Source organism: Anopheles arabiensis, chromosome 3, assembly GCF_016920715.1.
Source record: "Anopheles arabiensis isolate DONGOLA chromosome 3, AaraD3, whole genome shotgun sequence".
NCBI classification, from domain to species: domain Eukaryota; kingdom Metazoa; phylum Arthropoda; class Insecta; order Diptera; family Culicidae; genus Anopheles; species Anopheles arabiensis.
In genome coordinates, this window is record NC_053518.1 from 80,009,475 (window position 1) to 80,028,375 (window position 18,901).

At 43.7% G+C, this 18,901-nt stretch overlaps 1 protein-coding gene across 1 annotated transcript in view; it reads right to left on the minus strand.

The window, feature by feature from the left end:
- LOC120899703 overlaps positions 1-18,901 on the minus strand; it is a 425,694-nt gene that overhangs the window by 241,380 nt on the left and 165,413 nt on the right. The gene's annotated exons all lie outside the window — the stretch shown is intronic.

Consider the following 18,901-nt stretch of genomic DNA (forward strand, 5'->3'; position numbering starts at 1 on the left):
TTAATCAATCCGACAGGGCACGAAACGGCTCTTGCCGGTGGAAGTGTTGGCAGTATGATGAAGCACACACCGGCCCTGAATGCGGGCGGGGATTCGGTGAGTGTACCGTTTTTTTCTTTTCCCCGGGCTGGACAAATACAAGATACGAAGCCAGCCGAGTGGTGGTGGTTCATGCTAGTCTCCAAAAACCTCCGGTACGGTGAGGTCCTTTAATGGTCCTTGCTACTGCATCCACGAGCCAGTGGCATGCAATCAAATCAAGTGGAATGTGGAATAAAACGAGAACTCTCCTTCACTCCTTGTCGCTCTCGTTCTCTCCCTCTATGTCATGCACTTTGCAGGCTAGTAGAAGTAAAAGAAATGGCTGGGACAACGATTGATCGGCCTTCAAGGGAAGCAGCAGCCGAAGAAAAGGGCTAACTTCCTGGATTATTTTTACTTTGCATGCACACAGGCTACTCAAAAGGTCGATCGATTGAAGGATTTGTTCCGGAGTTGTTTTGGGTGGAGAAGGGAGAGATAGAAGCAACACAAAAAAGAGCGCTCCTGATTGATCAATCAATATCCTTGCTCGATAAGCACACAGGAAGGCCAATCAGCATCCGCAAAAGAGGGTGGTACATTTAATTGAAATGGGAATGCATGTAAAGTGTAGTTTTGAAAGTAAATAGAGTGTAGGCTATTTATTTTATGTGAGATATGTGTTAAAATAATTAAATTTCTTCACCGGGAAAAGATTTTCTGAAGGGATTGAATCATTCAAATTGGAGATTGGATTGGAGTTGGAGTTCTTAAGCAGGAGACACTAAAAGGATACTAAAGAAACATAACAAAGGATTGCTTTTTTCTTGCAGACACGGCAAAACAACGTTTAAAAAGCAAGTCCAAGGACAGTCTGTCTGCCCATCATAATGACTTATTTTAGGACAGTTTCATATCCCCTCTTTACGACAGGGATCGGATAAAGTTTTCCGTTGAAAAGGACTGTCTGACATGGTCTGTCCTGTTTTAAGTTGATTGTTTTTGTAGCAAACTCCATTAAGAACAAAGAGACATCGCAGGGATGAGCTTGGCGACAGAGTGGTCTAGAAGTGAACTTACCAAACTTATCATAATTTTCCGATTGCAACAACTTTTTTGCAACAGTAATGTCCTAACGCGCAAGAACCTTCGATATTGTGCGTCTCCATGACAGTGAGTTCTGCTGTGTCCACTGTTTTCCCCACTAGCGTGCAAGGCCAGTGAAACGTATACCATCATTTTTAGAATGAAGGAATGAATTCCCCTAGACGCTCTGGGATCCAACCAGAATTTCCAAGTGTTTTCCGCGCAAATTCTTACGACCCCAGTCTGGACGACACATCTTACCTTCGGTGGACCTCCCCCCAAAAAAAAAAAAAAAAACTAAGAGAGGAGAGCCCTTGAAATGAATGGCAACCCAATATGGCAGTTATTTGCCGCCGAACAAATAGGTAAACTTTTTGACAGGGGATCCTTTGCGCCCTGCCAGTACGGTGGCAGTTTATACCTCCGATGGGTCACTTTTTTGTGTGCGCTTTTGGTATGAAATGTAAGGATTGTTGAATGCATGGGACCCACGGATAAATCATGGTGTTGTTTGTGTGCGAAAACTTTCTCCGAGAGCGTGTTGTTTTTCCTGTCTTTACTCTCTACTCCGCATCTCTTCAGGATCATCTATTTTTCAGACACTTTCAAGCATTCTTGGCGAAGAAAAAAAAGGTGTAAAAAATGATCCTTTCTGCTGCTCAACTTCAGCCCGGGGACCGTGGTACTTGCGATGAGTTATGAGGGTAACGGAACCAAAACAGAAAAAAGGGACACAGTCCTAAAAGAACGACGCACGCCTTAACGGCAGATGGATGATGAAATTGATATTTATATCACACGCGACAACAACAATACACTACAGGTAACGATATAATTTGATAAACCAGCTGATAGACACATGTGTTGTGTTCTAGGGAGTTGTAGCGAATCTAGATAGAGATTTCAGACAAGTGGCAGGGATATCTACTGACGTAAAATATTAATATATATATCCGATTCTGGTTGCTTTTGATTGATTGTGTGCGTTTGGAGAAATTCATCCATTTCAACCAGCAAAGGTACCCTCCGGTGTACACGAGTAGTCCCCATGTACAAATCGTTTGATGTGAAATTATTAAACAGTTTGGTCCTAACCCAGAACACACTGTTCACACTGTTCGGATGTTTCGGGAGAGGAACAAGCACAATCACAAGCACACACACACCAGAGATAACACGGGTTTTCGGGGTGCGCCTTGCGCCGATTAAATCCCTCTCAACGTGCAATTACGGTCCGCGCTAATTATGATCCATTCCAGAGATGACGCATCGTTGCGGAGTCTGTGTGTCCGGTGCTCCAAATCGTGGCATCGATTTATCATCACAGCCATCGAGACCCGAACGCGCGTTGTTGGTCACCGTATGGAAAATAATTCTATCCAATTATTGCGATAACTTCAGCAGGTTCCACGGTATCACCTCGGGGTGCTCGGTGCTATGTCTGTGGTGCAATTGGTGAATACCCTCCGCTAGACCTAATAACACCGTTTTGGTAATGTGGGATGTGGGTATGATCAAAAAGAAACGGCATACTGCACACGGTGAATGCTGCAGTCGAATAATTATCACTTCCCTTTGCCACACTGCACCTCTGTGGAGGCTGCTGGTTTGCGTTAGACCTGTCACATGGGTTGGTACTGTGTGGAGAATGTTTATTTGGGGGTGAAACGGAACATAAATAGGGCATTGAGTGAGAAATATGGTCAGGATTATGTTCAGATGCTAATATCGTTTCAATAAAATTGATTCTATTATAAGAGGGCAAATGAGGTTATTGTGCACAGCCAAATTTTGGTCGTAGAAGAGAGCCTTTAAACGAAATTTTATAGTTTTGTTCTAGAAATAGCACTAACAATGTAATAGCACCTGTACATGATGAGTTATAATTTCCGGATTTTCACGTAAATGTCTCGATAGAATGCCGGTCTGGTGGTACAGTCGTCAACTCGTACGACTCAACAACATGCCCGTCATGGGTTCAAGCCCCGAATAGACCGTGCCCCATACGTAGGACTGACTATCCTGCTATGGTAACAATAAGTCATTGAAAGCCAAGCCCACTTCAATAGTGCGTACAGGCAGGTCTTGACCGACAACGGTTGTTGTGCCAAAGAAGAAGAAGTCTCGATAGAATATAACAAAAATGTTACTCTCTGAAATGTCCTGAGTCTCCCCATTGTAGATTCCAATGAAGGAGTTATATCATTGTTTATTATTGTATTACATCTACCTTCAGTAGCCGAAACATACTGTCTTAGTACATAAACCTTGGAATAGCTTGAACTAAAAGTAATATAGACTTCTCTCAGAATACAGTGTAAAGATGTTAATAATTGCTGAAGTCCTAACTCCTAAGGTCCTAAGTGTCGAACTAGACAGCAAATACAAAGGATCGTGAACCAATCTACTAAATCTTACAAGCTTTGAAAAGGTCTCAAAGGAACACCAACCTAAACGACATCTCCTCATCGAGGATCCCTTAAGTTGCTGCAATCAATAGTGGTGAACTGATGCGTAGAGAACCACACACGCAATCCGGACTTGATGTCAATCTAAAACCAGGGCAATAACTATAATTGATACGCCCCACGCATTACAATCCTCAGGAGCTCCCCGAGCCCCTGGAAAGTTCACCGATCGATCGATAATTTATTTACCTTTATAGAAAATGCGAACGCGACACAAGCCTCAGACGACCGTTATACAGTCTCGTAAATCCCTCCTATCGTGGTGTCCCGTTGCCGTTTGAAGATCTCGTGAGCTTCCTCGAGCACGAACATCGTTTTGAGACGAGATGTCTTCATCCGATGTCCGGGGATTTCGGGGCACGGCTTTGGTCGAAACTGAATTTTCTCTTCCCAAAATACCTGCTTGGCCCTTCTGCCCCGTTTTGTGCAAAGGACTCCCCGGCGAGAAGCTGTGTTTAAGGAACGTGACTGGAGTTAAAGATTTCTACAGGGTGTTTTTTTTGGTATTATAACCTTATCTCTTCACTTTTCGTTTTGTGTGTATGTTGCTAAATTTCTAAAGAAGATAAAAAAACATACACAGACGTCTCCCACTAGAGGCCACCGAGAGTGGACCGTTTGATGTTGTGTGGTGGACGCTTTAATGTGGTTCCTTCTTCTGCTTTGCAGTTTGCGCTTCAAACGACGCAAACCGAACCAGAAGCTTTGACCCCATTTCTGAAGGACGCACGGACGGGGTCGTATTCAATCTATTTGCTCCAATAACCCTGATCGGGATGGCATCGGGGTTATTTCTCGGTAATAACATATTAAGAAAGCATGTTTTACATTAACGATGGAACCGAACCGACACGTTGTGTCTTTTGTGTTTGAGCATTGGAGCTTTTACGGTTTGTGTTTCCACAATTTACACTAAATGAGTGAATGAGGGTTTGTTTGTACAACTCTCTTGGAATGTAAGTAAATTGACCAACGCCGTAGAACGGAGCGTAGAGTTCGCAGCAATCAGCATTTGCATCGTGAGTCGTCGAGCAAGCACGTTCGACCTACACCATTTCTTTAGCACCACCATAAACTCGTAGAATCCTTTACCAATTTCCAGCCCGTACTCCTACCTACTCACCGCTTTATACACCCACCCAGAAAAGGTAAAAGAAAACACGAACCGCTCGTAAGAAAAGCCTTCGCATCCGCCACCTGGCTTACGCCCAGTACTTGCCGGAAACGAAGGGATTTATACGATTTATACGCACCGGGCTCATGATGAAAGGCTGTTTCGTGGCCTGAGGCGGAAGTTTAAAAGCTACCGCGGCCGTCTACTACCAGTCCTTTTGATAGGTGAACCCTTTGGCCAGAAGCTCCGACGATGATAATGATTCGGAAACTGAGGAACTCTATCGCACCGTACGGGTGAATAAATCAACCGCAAGATGGCGATGGCGGACTAAATCAAAACAGTGCCCACGAGAGAGGATAACTCCTTCGGAAAAGGCAAAAAACCTCGGAAGAGATCACTTGGCAGAGGATGTGATGTACTGCTGCTTCTGCTGCCGCCGCAGCTGGAAAGTATCTACACTCACTTCACTTGACTCGGTATATGTGGTCCGTGCTGTAAAGTTTATCGAGCCACTTAGCCGTATTAGATGGCGCGAAGTGCTCGACCAGACCACCGAGAGAAGGTGCTTAAAACGCCTGACGTAAGCGTGTATAAATCATCGTTTTCCCGTGGCGTATTGGTAACCACACACACACACACACTTGAGCGGGTTCCTTTCCTCCCGGTGCAAGATTGACCAGTGCTGTGTGTGTGTGTGTGTGTGTGCAAGGAAGACTTCCCCGGGAGTCCTCATCACAGCGGGTTGGTTGGTTCGTTTATCGCTTGGAAAACGCTTGGGAAGAAAGATGACTTCTCGCCAATCTTGCATCACCCGCTGTGGGAAAACCACACTCAAGGATAAGCGCAACATCGAACCATGGTGCCAAATCCAATCGAACGGTACAGCGACTTTCCTCCCACTGTACCTTTACCAGCAATACGTCTCTGGTGTCGGTAGAGAAGCAAAAACTAATGATCCACCTGCTGCTCTATCCGTACGTCCCGACAGTACTCGGCACACTATCGAATGTGCACTCTTGTCCCCTCCTGTACAGTAGCGCGAAACTGTAGCTCTAGCAGTGCGGACAGCGGATGGTGGGCAGATGGGGAAAGATTAGTGCCGCGTTTCGTATTTCCGTTTGATTGAGCGTTATTTATTTAATTGATTCAACCTTCGGGTTTGGGTTCGGTGCTTCCTGCTCGTCGCACTGGCGGTGGTAGAGTTTAAGCACAGTTTCGGCGGAAAAGTGATACGATTTCCACGAGCGCTGGTGGAACGATTACACTAATAGTCGGGGCATTAATCGGGTGTTTCGGTTTTAGCACGGGATTGGGGCGTTCGTACAAAATGAGATGCTTAAAATGGAACAAGGACATGCGTTGGGACAGCGGAAACAGTTTGAGGAAGTGAATTTGATAATGGTTATTGAAGGATTGAATGAAAATAAAAGGTTGCTTTATGCATTATTGTTTAAAAGTACAGCTTTGGCATGAGGCACAATGCATCCACTCACGCTCACTAGGGACTGAAGCGCCTAAATATATGCAAAGTATGCTGAACATGAAACAACTTGTTTTTAACGGAGTATTAATCTTTTCAAAGTGTTGAATAATGGATCTACAGCAAAGTATAGCAATAAGTAGTAATTCAAGTACTATTCTTTTATTTAACATTCAATTATGTATATTATGAATTATAATGCAGTTTTGCATACATTCAGACGTTCAAGATTAATAGATGGGAAATATAATTATCATTTTCATGATAGTTATTCTAAGACATTGTATTAGCATGTGAATAGTTCAGAAACAAAAAAAAAATCATTTGTTATTTTACGAAAATTCAATAACAGTTGCGGAATTGAATCGTTTTAAATAAATGACAGTGTTTTTTACTTAGTATGTTACTTTTTTACTTATTTTACTTAGTTTTACTTATTTTTAGTAAGATTTTTTACCAAAAACGGGGAATTTCAAACAAAACTAACATTAAATAGTGCTTTGCATACCTTAAGGCGTACAGATCGTTCTGTTTTGTGAAAGGGATTGTATAACTTCAGGGCAAAATTTAACATATTGCATACTTTCAAGGTAGTTTGAGAGCATTTTCTATGTGTCTATGCAGGAATTTTATTTTTGTGCCAGGAATAACTATTTCTTGTTTTAAAAATAAAAAAAATCCTATATCATTGAATTAATTATATTTTATTCATATATTTCTTCCAACTTTTTTTTTTGATTATTTCCTCAGCTTCTTAGAGCATCAGCCCTTTAGCATGCATAATAACTAAGCGTATGTTGAACGTTATTAAAATGCCATTAAAATTAATTCCACACTACAATATGTCGCCATTGCGAGAAAGCAATTATGAAGATTCGGTCGAATTCCAGAATACATTAGCGTGAAAATACATCCTACCTTAGCCAGCGCTAATTAAATCCAATGGACAATTCAATCCCCTCCAATACACACCGACACACACACGGTCCTACACCAATTTCCTTTGCCATCTTCCCAAAACTATTATGAGTTTCGTTGTTCCGCCCTTTTGTGGAAGATTTGTGACGCGCGTCTCATAAAGCCTTGGGTTTTACCGACTATTCCTTCTCGCCGACCTCACCGCCCGCACGCACATTACTGACAAATCGACGCTAGGCAAGATGTCGATGACCTGGAGGGACGCCGGATGGCGCAATGAGCAAAGTAACACGCACCGCAACGAGCGCCACCGTCTCATCAACAGTTTGGTAATTATATTCAACACTCTGCTCGATTTTGGGCCGCCCGCACACCCCAAATCCTTGCCAGCACAATGCGCCCGTTTTTGCGGTTCCGCTTCGGGGCGTTTGTGCACGAAATGTGCGCATAAATTTGCCACCTCGATGGCGCCCACATCGAACCGCAGGCAAGTGAGCAGGAGGTACTCCTCCTCATCCCAGGGTTTGGCAATTCCTATGAATCAGTGAGGGTTGTTTCAACAGAAGCTCTCTGATTGCTACCAACGTACGACGCACGCCTTATCGATGCCGGCATCAAATGTCATCTTAAGTGTGATTCCGAACGAGGGAGGGGAGAGTGTAGAGTAAGTCGAGAATGTAAGACACGCCGTGCCGTCGCCGGGCTTAGCTCGGGGTCGATGTAAGCCGGCCACGTCTACGGGGGAGGGTGGCGAAGCATCATACGCGCGAAAGTCTTCCACACAATAAACACCTGCGTGACAAACGGCAGCGTGCGGCAGCTGGCATCTTTTTCCAGCTGGCGCACACTATCCATTTCGATTACTTCGCCGAACCCTCCTCAACGTTATCTTGTTGAGTTTATGACTTCTTTCCGCCTGTCCTAGGTGTCCTGTTTTTTGCTGCGTGCGTGTATGTGAATGAAGACTTTAAAAATCGAACGACGAAAAAAGGTGCAAACCACCATCAGCATCATTTCAAGGTGGTGGAAAATTGATGTTCAATACAGCCTGTTTTTTTTTCGAGTCCTTTTCGTCTTGTCAAAGGTAGTATCAAAAAAGGAATAAGAGCAACAACAAAAAACAGATGATAAAAGAGTCATTCAGATACATCTTTTCTATCCTCACTGCTCACAGAGGAGCATACCTTCAAGGGGCTAGAATTTCATTTCATCCTGTTTTGATATGCATTTAATAATATTTTCATTTCGTTTCAGAATCGGTTGGCGTTGGGTTTTTTTCTCTTCTTTATCGCCTTGCCTTCCTTTATCACTATCTAAAGCGCCAGTGTGTGATGCCGCGAAAATGCGCGATGCTGTGTGTCTGACGATAGAGAAGCTTCTTTATGGTTTTTGCAACAGGGGGAGTTGAACGTGTGTGGGTTGCTTATTCTCCCCCCCCCCCCCTGCCCTGAAGCTTCCCTCAGATTTCGGTGAAGCCGAATGTGGTAGTATTTGAAAATTTAAAATTCAATCTAAACCCTTACAATCACTCGTTGCTACAAAAAAAGGCGAAGAGATAAGAGACAAGATAGGGCAAACTAAAGATGCGTCCTTTTTTTCGTCTAGAATTGTTCACTTTGCATACACACAAACAGTCGCACACACATTGCACAGTCAGCTTTAAATTTTCCCCGTCCTTTAACGTCGTTCAACGGCGAAACTGAAGAGCGTGACGAATTCTTCAGCACAGCGTGCATACTTTAAGGCGCATTGTGCATTCTTCACACAGTACCCGTTCCGCTGCCCGGAGATGGTGTGGCCCTGCTTCGATTATCATTTTAATTTACACTGTCACCCGAACACAGGCGGCAGGAATCGTCACACGGATTCCGGTCTGTCATTGCGCGGGCTGGAAATTAAAGCTGTCAATCACTCCCGGACGCCGGAGAAGTTTGTCGTTTACGTTACGTTACGTGCGGGATATTGAATTAGGGCCGGATATTGCAACCCGTTTGCAATGGGGGGTCCCCGGTGTCAGTAGAATCAATCCGGGACCTTTGGGGGAGGGATTTGGACAGGTGCGTAATGTGATTTGAGGCGATGACTGCAAACAAGACATGACGTTTGATTTGGTTACTTCCCTATCGAACGGTGAGAATGGAGAGCTGTCGTTTAAAGATTTACGTTAATATTTCACTACCATTTGGTGCGTTTCATTAAAGGCTTACCATATAATAGGTCTTAATTTAAATTACATCCGAGCACAATTTGCACTGAGGTTTGTCGCTGCTAGAAGAGCGCTTTATCACTCACCAACACGTAGCGTCTAGCGTTGCTGCTACGGGTTTCAAAGCCTTTGCACTGTGTATATGAATAAAACATCCTAAAACCTCACTATCTTGCACAAAGCAACGGCTCACAAACCAGCGGGCGTGGGCATACAACGGTGTCCTGCTGCATACACGAGCCCATCGACCATAAATATTGCTTGCACTGCATCGATGTTACATCGGTGTGCATTCAATTTGTGAGTTTATCTGCAGCGATGACCGCACGGACGGAGCTATGTGTGTGTATTTGTGTGTGTGTGAGTGCGTTTCAAAAGGGCGGCGGAATGAAATAGTGCAAAGAAGTGAACCTGGCAGCTACAATTACTTCGCTGACTTTGCACCACCCGCCCCGCACGGCCCCGCGGTGGATGTGGAGAAGCGAGAAAAGTCCATTTTCCGTACCATAACGATGGTGCGCGATGGTGAATTACACAATCCAAAAGGCGAGTAAATCATTTCCCGTGCAAAGCGAGTCGAGTCCCCGCGTTTCGCGCGTAGGTCACAGCCCTACTGGTGGGCGCTGCAGTGGAGCTGCTTACGATAACTTCCCTCCCAGTCGCACCATCTCCGGCACCGTATCCTAACGATCATAAATATGTCATCTCACGTACGAAGCGTGGTGCTAGGTGGTGCCCAGCCCTGCCGGGGCGGATGTATCTGTGTGTCTTGCATCCGGAACCCGGCGGACCCATTGGAAGGTTGCGGACCCATCGCAAACCTTGACCGGTCTTCTTTTATTCTTATTATCATCGGCATCATCGCCGTCATCGGCATCATTGTCGGTATTATTATTATGTTTTTCCTTCGCATCTTCCCCCGTTCTCTGCTCTCACGATCATCCTTTTGCGCTGCGAAAGGATCGATCGCACCGTCCACTGGAGCCGGTGTTCAGTGGTGTTCGGTGCAGAAATTCATCTGGTCCTTCGAACCGGATGAATGCGGAGCGATGCGCTGCGGGTTGCGGCGAACCAGGGGCTAAGGTCAGCATATTATAAAGCAATTTCCCGCTTTCGTGCTGTAATGATGCTCTTTACGTAACCTCAAACCTGACCGGAACCGAGCAAGGAAGATGGAGAGGGGAATAAAAAGAGAGAGGAGGAGGGAGTGAAGAAATTGGGATCTTTGACCAAAAGAGACGTAGTTTGGAGTTTCCTCTCAAAGGACCGTTCGACATAAACGTTTTAAGCATGGGAAAGTAATTTGTATTGTACTGTAAAATTGTAACTAAGAGTTGGATGTATTTTAAATTAAATGTTTTTTTTTTTTAATATCTAGTTTCTCATTTATGTGAAGTCTTGTTGCACTGGGTGTCAAGTTGTATTTATTTAGCAACTATTACACAAACTTCAAACCCATAAACCACTCAAATTGTTCCGAATGAAATAGCTTTCGAGAACTTGCATCCATCCCAGGCCATGTTCTCAATGCATCCCTACTCTCCCTTATCAGCTAGCGTCGTGAAAAGTCTCCCCAAAGTACGGTGCACGCAAACCAAAAGCTCGGCTGCAATGCTCACCATGGTCCAACACACCGGACCACCGGACGATAATGGAAAATTCATAGCGTACGCTCGGTTGACCATAAATGCAGCGACACTGGTCCCGGTGTCTCCGTTTTCATGGCCAGCCGTTCTGTTCAATAAACATCCCTTGCACCCAGGGCAGCCGAATTCGATTGCCATCCCCTTTTCGGTACCGCTCTTATCGTACCGGTACTCAAAAAGTCATCCGATGATGATGAACGGGTCGTAAGAAGGAGCGAGCATGTGCATCAGAACGCGATGCAATGTGGGTGCAACTCACCGTCATCATCATCTGACAACGGTAAGCTATTTGCAAGGCATTGTAGGCACTGTTCCCAAAAAAAACGGACTGCTTCCGTGCCCGAGAACAGGGGAAAGATGGCAAAGGTACAGATGGGAACGCTACGATGCTCTGTGTGATGCTTGCAAGCGTTGGTCAGGATAATAATGTCGCAGCCTTTTTAGGGAATGGCAACCCCAGCCAAACGAACGCCATCTCCGTGTGTCTGTGTGGTTTTGTGTGCTGTGGTCCTGCTGGGAAAAAAGCCTTCTCCGGATGTTGGACGGGACGATGTTTGGTCGCAAAGTGACAGACCACAAACGAGACCACCGAAAACATTCCCTCCCAATGGGTGGGTGACTTTGAGCGAGCGAGGAATGAAGGAAGAAGCAAAATCGAAACCATTTCCCAGCTGTCCGTTCAACTGGGAATGTGGGCTGGAGAACACACACACACACACCGAGCAGAGCGACCCAACGTCGTGATCCAGCAGAGTGGTGTGGGAAAATAAAACAGCGGCCCGAAAACGGGGAAAATTACATGTGAAAACATATTGTACGTACGTGTCATGTTTTATGGCTCTTCCCGTGGTCGTAAACTAGGAATTTCTCAGTCATAAATTGAAACGAACGCGCAATGGTGGCTGACACTGGAAGAAGGCTAAGGACAAGGGCACAATTCTCTCCCGGGAAGAGAGACAGAGAGAATCCCAGGGAATTACTGGATACCGAAAATGGTGGCAGGCCTTAGATGCGCGCTCCAGAAAACCTCCTCTAGCCTTCCGATCCGTACAAAAATGTCACGGTAAAGTTAAAAATGGAAAAGTTAGCTTTTTTCCCTATTGTTTTACTTCTATTCCTGCCAGCTCTACGTGATGAGATTCACATCCAAATGGGAATGGTTTTGGTGGATCGCTTGAAAGGATAAAATACATACACACACTGGTAACGAAACCTACCACTACTCTCAGTACTCACTATCTAGCGTGAAATTTAACACACAGATGCTTAACAAGTTGGAATGATCCACACGAACACCGTTCAAAACCTTCCCCCCCTTATCCAAAAGCAGGTAGCATGAGAAACTGCAATTACCCTGCTTTTTTGGGGCATTTGGGGGGAGGACCACTTTATTTGTGTTGTTTATCGAGCGGCGAGAACATTAGCGTGGAATTATTCGGACGCATCGTCTACGTGGTGGATTTTTCGAGTAACGAGTTTGCAGCCAACCGACCCACCGACCGAGTCGAGGTGCAAATGGACTTCATTTGAAGCTGAAAGTTGTTGCCAATGTGGTAGATTTTCTGCTTTGGATGGGGTGGAAGGATTAGGGTCAATGAGGTCTATATAATGTCGTCGGGATACTGTTTGATTGTATGTTGTGATAGTAGTCACATGGAAACAGTGTAGCGATGGAATGAAAAGTTAAAGATTATTTTAAATTTAGAATAGTACAGAAATTAAGTAAACAAACAAATTTAAAACCACAAACAAACGTTTTTAATACAGTATGTAAGTAGTTCGTACAGTATGTTCTAGTCATGGGCAAAACGATTCTTTTCACCGAACGCGAACGAACTAGTTCGCTCACCAAAAAGAACCGAACGCGAACAACGATTCTTTCGTTCTTTGTTTCATGGGGTTGTTATTCACAAAAAACGCTCGTTATCTTTTTCATTTACCCACCATAGACGCATACTGTAGCCAAAGAAGTACTCATTCTGCGGTTGAAACCAAATAATTTAAAAACATTAAACACTTGGCTGTCTGGTCAACACAATCCATCGCAAAACCGACCAAAAACTAGCATGTAAAAAACTAATACGAGCAAAAATGTCTCCTGCATATATTGTACCCCATGTCTTATACACACTCAAGGATTCTATTTAAAAAACTACTTAAATATGGATCAACATGATGAGCGCAATCAATTCAGTTCAGTTCATTCGCGAACAATGACTAATCCGTTTGAACGGGCTCGATCTATTGAATTGTATAGGTATAATTTCCATACCAACAGAACACAGATCGAACACAAATGAGCCAGTTCGAACGCGTTCGATGTATTCAGTTGTGTAGGTACGATTTATACACCAACAGAACACAGATCGAACACTAACGGGTCAGATTGAACGCGTTCGATGAATTCAGTTGTGTAGGTACGATTTATACACCAACAGAACACAGATCGAACACCAGATCGAACGCGTTCGATGAATTCAGTTGTGTAGGTACGATTTACATACCAACAGAACACAGATCGAACACTAACGGATCAGATCGAACGCGTTCGATGAATTCAGTTGTGTAGGTATGATTTACACATCAACAGAACACAGATCGAACACCAGTTCGAACGCGTTCGATGAATTCAGTCGTATAGATACGATTTCCAAACCAACAGCACACGTATCGAACACTGCTGGACAAATTCGACAAATTCGCGTTTGAGGAATTGAGTTGTATGGGTACGATTTCAACACCAACAGGGTACATTTTGATCTCTGACGACCCGTTCACACGGTGCGAGAAAGAGCGAGAAAGCAATATGATTTTTCACGTTTCATTACCACATTTATGTGTGCCGTCGAACACTGAACGGAACGTTCGAACGCGTTCGGTGTAGTCAGTTTCTTCCAAAAGTCCTGGTCGTTCTTTTTGTTAAGAACCTCGTTCGTTCGTGCACTTTACCGAACTGTTCGAACGGTGCGATTCTCGTTCATTTTACACATGCCTAGTATGTTCCATCATCATAGCTTTTCTTACAATTTCTTTTGAAAGCAGTTTTTAAAGGTACAATGAGCCCTTCTCGTTTTACTTGTTTTGCAAAGCAGCTTCAGGATTTCTTCAATAATTGATGAGGACAGCAAAAACCAATGCAAGATGGTACGTTCCTCTCGTACAGAAGGAACGCGGTGGAGATGTTGACCATTGACCGATAAAAAATTAATGAACTCAAATCCAAAATAAAACAGTTAGACCGACCCGCTAGAAACCAGACTGCAAGCTGGCATTCCACACCGGCTACGAGCAGACGAAGATGTAACGCTACACCGGCCACGAGCGGACAACGGCGACATGCGCAAGTAATGCGACACGCAGACCGATCGTGAGAACGGACCAATGCAGCCAGCAACCAGCGGCTTCGTTAGAACATTAGCTCGTTAGGTTTAGGCAGTCGAAGTCGAAGTCTAGAGTCAGCCAGATATAGATCATAGTTTAGCTTTAGTCAGGAGTAATCCTGTTTGTGTAAAATAAAAATCTTTTTTTATGGCCAACCGGCCTAGATAAAGATTAACTGGCGCCCGAATAGGGACCTCTAGTGAAGTGAAAATCAAGTGACGAGTAGTGATCGCGAAAGAGCGTAATCACACCGTGCTTAGAACATCTCCCGATCGCAGATTGCAGCCGTGTGTATGAGCACCTAAGTAGCCGGTAGCAGCCAATAACTCGTTGCCGGAGGAAAGGGACAACGCCGACACACCGAGAAGGAAAAATTCACCGGAGGCCCGAGCAACAGAAAACCAACCCCGTCAGAGGAGGTGAAGCAACCAGCCCCGTAAGAAGGGTGAAGCATGAATTTATTAATAATCGCGTTTTTCACACTATATGGTGTTCTACAAGCTAGCATAAACATTTTCGACTTAACAAACAACCCATTGGCTATTGTTCCGTTAGGACAAGCAAACATTAGGATCGGATACTTGAGGACGATTCATCCAATTGATCTTTGATGATTGAGCTAGAAGAGATAATTTCTCGAGTTTTTGAAAATAGCACAAACAGTACAGGAAAATCCCCATTGCAAAGTTTAATTAATTTGAAGCTCGAAAAACTTAACGCCACAATTTCTAAGATTAGGCCACGTAGACTTCGAACGAAAAGATGGAACAGTATAGGTACCGCCTGGAAGTGGATAGCTGGCAGTCCCGACGCAGAAGATCTAACGATAATCAACACCACCCTGAATTCGCTCATCCTACAAAACAACGAGCAGCTATTAATCAATAATGGTCTCAGCAGAAGATTCCAAGAAACAACCAATATTGCTAATCATGTTATCGACCTTCAGAATAGGATCCAAAGGGAACATCAAACTGAGATACAACAGATCATTAAGATAGCAAACCTAGACGCATTACAAGCCCATATAAAAACACTCCAAGAAGCCATACTAGCCGCTAAGCATGGGATACCGAATAGCGAGCTACTATCAATAGAAGACTTAAACACCGTTGCAGAATTTCTGGCACAAAATGGCATTTACTATACATCAGTTGAAGAAATGTTAACACAAGCCACAGCACAAGTTACCATGAATTCAACACACGTGATATTTATGCTAAAGTTTCCACGTCTATCCTATGAAACTTATGAGTACAACTATATCGACTCTATCATACAAAATGATAAGAGAATCTTAATCAAGCATAACTACATAATCCGGAATCTAACCCATATGTTCGAATTACCGCAGCCCTGTATCGATCAGAGCAGCCACCAGCTTTGCGAAAGTAAAGATCTGGAAGAGCCTTCACGCTGCATACGACAACTCGTACAAGGGGAGCATACAGAATGTATGTACGAAAAGGTGTATTCAACGGGATTAGTTAAACACATTAACAATGCGAATATTCTATTGAATGATGCCACTGCCGAAATTTCATCCAACTGCAGCAATATAAACCACATTCTTAATGGATCATATCTCATACAATTTCACAACTGCAATATCTTTATTAACGGAGAACTCTTTCCCAGCACAGAAGTTTCGATAACTGGTAAACCATATATATCAACCCTTGGCCTCATCGCTAAAGAAGACGGCATCAGAGACGAACCTTCAATTGAACATCTTCGAAACATAACATTGCAGCACAGAGAGAAACTACATACCATCAGCCTGGTTAATAATTCCCTCACATGGAAACTTCATATCTTTGGGTCAATTGGGCTAACGACAATTGTTCTGATAACAATAGCAATTTTATATTTCATTACCAGTATAAGAAGAACGAAAATAAGCCTCAACATTCCAACGAACAACACCAACCGACAGGATGTCCACCACATAGAAACCTTCGTGAAAAAACCCACAACATTCCATGCTCTCGGCAGACTTTGAGGGCAAAGTCATCTAAGAAGGGAGGAGTTAGACCGACCCGCTAGAAACCAGACTGCAAGCTGGCATTCCACACCGGCTACGAGCAGACGAAGATGTAACGCTACACCGGCCACGAGCGGACAACGGCGACATGCGCAAGTAATGCGACACGCAGACCGATCGTGAGAACGGACCAATGCAGCCAGCAACCAGCGGCTTCGTTAGAACATTAGCTCGTTAGGTTTAGGCAGTCGAAGTCGAAGTCTAGAGTCAGCCAGATATAGATCATAGTTTAGCTTTAGTCAGGAGTAATCCTGTTTGTGTAAAATAAAAATCTTTTTTTATGGCCAACCGGCCTAGATAAAGATTAACTAAACATTTGCAGGTACCGCAACCGTAATTAAACTCTCGATGTTCAGAATAAAATAGAATGAAAAATTGATGCTTCCGTGTTATTTGGCAAAATTCAATTGATACGTTCCTGCGAAATTCTTCACAAATCGAGATGCCCTGTATATAGAGCCTCGGCGAATTGTATTTGATTCCAAAGATCCATTGCAACGTTACACACAAATATTCGATGAACGGCATGAGGATATTAATGTATATTACAGGGTTTTCCAGGGGTTCTCATAGTTGTGGGACACTTCCTTGACTTTATCTTACGAGAAATGAGCTTCATATGATGGAAATTGGACTCTATGGCACCTTTTTTGGACTCGCTCCTTGGAAATTCCAGTTGAAATTATCCAACAAGGGTGCTATAGAGTCCAATTCGTATCATTTTAAGTTCATTTCACGTAAGAAGTAGTCACAAAAGTGTTCCACAGCTATGAGAACTCCGGGAAAATCCTGTAATGCCTAGCTATTATAGTATGATTTTCTACAAAACAGGCTTTGGCTATTGATGTTATATTATTATTATTTTATCTTAAAATGTAATTATCACCAGAGATATATTTACTAATTTGATTTGTTTTTTTTTATGTTTGCAAGCTTAAGCTACATCCTGTTGTTCGTTAGCTATACTTCAAGCAGAGATATTGAGATTATGAAGATATGTAGCTTTTGTTACTAGATTTAACCTTTGTACAACCCTCGCGGCAAACTCCACGTTTCTTCTGTTCGGCGTAACCACCTACGCAGTCATGCAGGCCTATACATGCTTTCGAGAATTATGTAGTCATTGGGGTGAGGTTGAGACGGCTAGGATATCCTTACTATGATATTATAACATTCCTAACATTGATCTACAAAAAATCCGTTGTATACCTAAATGGCAAAAGCAAAAGAAATGTAAAGTTTTAGTAGCATTGCAGTTCTGTTGGATGTCTAAATTCTATTTTTCAGGACTTTCAATACTTTTTTCAACACTTTAAAGCTCCTTGCGATAAGAGTGATCACCGCACTATATTAGGCATTTAAACAACATACTATTGTTTGCTTTTGCATTTAACAAAGTCATTCTTTGCTATGCTCTTCTTCCATTCGTCCATAGGTCAATCCCTCCCATCAATAGAAAACCTTATCATCAACTGACCATCAACCATTACACACCCATTAGCTGTTCGAGTCGATTACCTCGGTGTCAAACAAAACGCAAAGACAATTCAATCAATCAATCCACATCGAATCGAATCAAATGGACAGCCGAACCCCGTATTGCCGCTACAGAAAAACAAAAAAGGAAAATTATCCTCCAATTCCTAGACTGACGTTTCTTAAACGGTAATGCTCCCTCGAGCTTGATTCACCTCCCCCCTCTTCGGTACAAATAGTTCTGCATGCATCGGCCACATCGTTAGCAAACGTCCAAACGGAACCTCCTTCTCATCAAACAAATCTGTTGCAGCATGCAGTTAATCTTTCCCCGCACTCTCCGCATGTGGTCACACCGCACCCACATCGCAACGGTCCATTTCCTTCCGAGGGATCGGTGGTCGTTAGGTTCTTTGATTGGAAGATATTCCCTTTTGCGTTGTCCAGGACTCGCACCCCCCCCGGTTGCCAGGAGTTTTTCCTTCTAAATCCGCACCAAATGAGCGACGGTGGTGTGGAATCGGATTTCTTGAGCCATTGACTTTCGGTCTGCATCAATTTCGGCACTCCCAAAAACTCCCAGTTTCTCCACAGTTCATTGATCTCTGATGGCTAACCCCCTGCTGATACTGTAACTGCTTGCTACTGCTATTGTGTGCGTATGTGTGTGTGGTATTTGTAGCATTTAGTACGATATGTTGGGCTGTAGGGAGCTGCAGTTCGCAAAAGCAGATTATAAAAGATCCCCTCCGCATTTGGCAGAAGAATGCGAACGTATGCTTCGAGGTGCACACTGTGTGGTATTAGTTTATTGGTTTGGAACGGTTCAGTGCGTTAGAGATAGCAATCATTAACGGAAAGCAAAGCGAAAGAGCAGACGAGGTACATCCTGCTTGGGTTCAAATATTCATACGCAGCAACACCTCCTTTTAATGCGATTGCAGGCACCAGTAGGTTAGGATTCGTTTGATGTACGTTGGTTCGAGTGCTTCCGGATTTCCAACAAAAAAAGAGTCCTCATTATTGAAGAAAAAAATGAGGATAATACTTCTTTCTTG